This window comes from Octopus bimaculoides, chromosome 14, assembly GCF_001194135.2.
Source record: "Octopus bimaculoides isolate UCB-OBI-ISO-001 chromosome 14, ASM119413v2, whole genome shotgun sequence".
NCBI lineage: Eukaryota > Metazoa > Mollusca > Cephalopoda > Octopoda > Octopodidae > Octopus > Octopus bimaculoides.
This window is the reverse complement of record NC_068994.1, coordinates 32282878-32286370: the sequence shown is the minus strand read 5'-3', so window position 1 is coordinate 32286370 and position 3493 is coordinate 32282878. Positions and strand designations below refer to the sequence as shown.

Here is a 3493-nt window from a genome sequence, read left to right as displayed (position 1 = left end):
TATATATACATTCATACATACATATATACATATATACTAAATATATGTTTTATTTATATGTATACACATACACATATATACATGTAAATATGTATAAACATTCATATATACAAATGTATAAGCAAATATTTATATATATATATATACAGATAGATATATATAAATATATATATGTGTGTGTGTGTGTGTGTGTGTGTGTGTGTGTGTGTCTGTGTGTGTGAGAGAGAGAGAGAGTGTGTGTGTGTGTGCCTGTTTGTGTGTATGTGTGTGTATCTATATCTATCTAACTATCTGTCTATCTATCTATCTCTCTATATATACATATATATGTGGCGGGGTGTATGTGTGCGTATATAGATAGATAGATAGATAGATAGATAGATAGATAGATAGATAAATAGATAGATAGATAGATACATATGTGTGCGCGTGCATTCTCTGTCTCTCGCGGGCGCGTGTATATGCCTGTGTATTTTTGCCCATTAACAGGCAAAAGTTGTGCTCATCGCCATGAAAAACTGAAAACTGAAAATAATTGAGTTAATCAACATTACGATTTTGAACTTTATTAGATATGACTTACCAAATCAACAGTCCGTTGTGTTTGTGTGTGCCTGTATTTTCCTATATGTACATGTGTCTGCCAGTATGTTTGTGGATACATATATATATATATATATATATACGGGTTTGTGTGTGCCCGTGTGTCTCTATGCATGTATAACTCTATGTGTGTGCGCGCGCGCGTGTGTGTGTGTGCGTATGTGGATGTATATGTGCTTGTGTAGAGTGGCTGTGTATAGGCTTCTGTATGTGTTTGGGTATGCGTGTGCTTGTCACCGTATGTGTGAGGCTTTTTGTATTTTCATATGCGTGCTTGTGGATGTGGTTTGTGTGTGTGTGTGTGTGAGAGAGATGATCTGCATTAGTATATGTCAGTGCATGTGCGTGTTGTGCGTGTTTTAAATTTTGCCATATTTATTGACTAAATCAGTGGACGAATGACACGACCATGACTTTTATTTATTTATTCATTTATTTATTTATGTTTGTATATGCAGGGAGAGGCTCCAAGAGTGGAGGGAAGAAAACATGACTCATGAATTATTCTCAGACTAGAAACTTGCTTCGAATTCTAGCAACAAAGCTATGGGACAGAAACCCGAGTGCCAGTTTATCATGGTAGACCGGACGATGGTTTAAGTCAGTCATAGGCAAACTGCAGCCCACGTGACGTTCTGAATTTATCTTGATTTTATTTTGGTAGTGCTAACCGCCTGATGATATGTCATGCATCATGCGACCCGCTTGGTTTAAGTAGATCTGTTAAGAACTTGTATTAGTGCAGCAATACATATACTAAAATAGGGACGACACAGATATTAACATGGCCCCTGTAAAAGGATGACACGCAAATTCGTAAAGCATTTCATTTTATTTATTTAGTTTGTTTTTTTGTTTTGTTTTTTTTTTTCGTTGGCGTAAGCATGGTTGTGTGGTTAAGAAGCCAACTTTGCAACCATCTAATTTCGGGTTCTGTCACAATGTGGAGCGCTTTGGACAAGTGTTTCTACCATAGCCACTGGTCAACCAATACTTTGTGAGTGAAGCTGATAGACGGAAATTGTATGGAAGACTGTCGAATAAATCTGTGTGTGTGTGTGTGTGTGTGTGTGTGTGTGTGTGTGTGTGTGTGTGTGTGTGTGTGTGTGTGTGTGTGTGTGTGTGTGTGTGTGTGTGTGTGTGTGTGTGTGATTACTGATTTTGTGCCTAAATCAGAAATCTGATACCTAATCCGAATGATTGCAATAAAGTGGGTTCCGCTAAAGGCACCCAAGGTGTCCCAATCAGGAACTGAGTGAACCAGCCAAAGCAGGTTATGACAGGATTTGAATTCAGAACGCATAGAGCCGAAACTAATGCCATATGTGGGTCAGATGGCCATCTTGGATTTCCATACCGAACGAAAGAGAAGTAAAGTTGATTTCGGCGGGATTCGAAGTCAGTCAGGAGAATGTTGGACGAAACACAGCGATGCATTATATCCGACTCTGATACTTCTCCTGATTCGCATTAGATAGGTAGGATGTGCGTTAAGGGATGTGCGATAGGTAGGGTGGCTACTTTTTCTGGAAGATCGAAGGTCAACATACAGTCTCTATCTCTCTCCCTCCTTCTCTCACTTTCCTATTGGTTTGTTTCATGATGCGTGATGATGCAGTGCGTTAAATTGTTCTTTGTTGTAAATGCATAGTTGTTGTTGTTGTTGTTGTTGGCACTCCGTCGCTTACGACGTCGAGGGTTCCAGCCGATCCGATCAACGGAACAGCCTGCTCGTGAAATTAACGTCCAAGTGGCTGAGCACTCCACAGACACGTGTACCCTTAACGTACTTCTCGGGGATATTCAGCGTGACACAGAGTGTGACAATGCTGAACCTTTGAATTACTGGCACAGGAGAAACAGGAAGTAAGAGTGAGAGAAAGTTGTGGTGAAAGAGTACAGCAGGGTTCGCCACCATCCCCTGCCGGAGCCTTGTGGAGCTTTAGGTGTTTTCGCTCAATAAACACTCACAGCGCCCGGTCTAGGAATCGAAACCGCGATCCTATGACCGCGAGTCCGCTGCCCTAACCACTGGGCCATTGCGCCTCCACAGTAAATGCATAGTATGTCAATGAGAAAGAGTTATATATGTGTGACCAATATAGCAGTCAGATACATGAGGTTTACAACTTACACGCTTGCAATCATATTTTAAAGCGAATTGTTCATTCGTAGTTTGTTCTTAGATTCACGGGTTTGCTTTAATAAAAAAAAATGAAGTTTAGTGGGGGTTTTTTTTGTGAAGCACATTTTTAGAGTTAGTTTAAGACTGGATGCAATGCAATTCGTGTCTTGTTTTACGCTTCTTCTTTTTATATATATATAATATATTCATCAATATTGTAACCTCTATGCACTTGATTTATATTTGATTTCTTTATCATTAAAATGTATAACGTCTGATGTATTTCTGCGTTGATGTTGCTTCTGTACTGGCATTCGGCTATAATTTCTAGCAGCTCAAGCCACTGCATAGAGATTCCTTTACTGGTTCGTGGTTTCTATTCTAGTAAATGTTATTAGTGTTGTTGTTTTCAACGAGATGAAAATTGGATCAATTAGACCTATTACCGACGTCATCATAACTGCGATCATCGTGCCTATTCTTATATTCTGACATAGTATCTCTTCGACTAAAACATTCAAAGAGTCTTGCCTTTTATTTTTTTTTTTTCAGATTGTGAGCTGTGATTTGATACATATTTCACTGCTTTTTCAGACTGGTCAAGATGCTTCGTTGAAGTGAGAGTAATGTGGTAGAAAGTTTGCTTTCAATTCACATGGTTTCGGGTTCAGATCCACTGTGTGATGCCTTGGACAAGTGTATTCTATTGTAGCCCCGGGCCGACCAGAAAGAAACCTGTCGTACACACACACACACACACACACT

General features: G+C 39.4%; 1 non-coding gene across 1 annotated transcript; it reads left to right on the top strand.

Moving 5' to 3' along the window:
• Nucleotides 1-1336: 1336 nt before the first annotated feature.
• LOC128249460 (U6 spliceosomal RNA) lies at nucleotides 1337-1439 on the top strand. Its single transcript, XR_008265581.1, has one exon. It is a non-coding gene; the product is annotated as a U6 spliceosomal RNA (small nuclear RNA).
• The last annotated feature ends 2054 nt before the right edge of the window (nucleotides 1440-3493 follow it).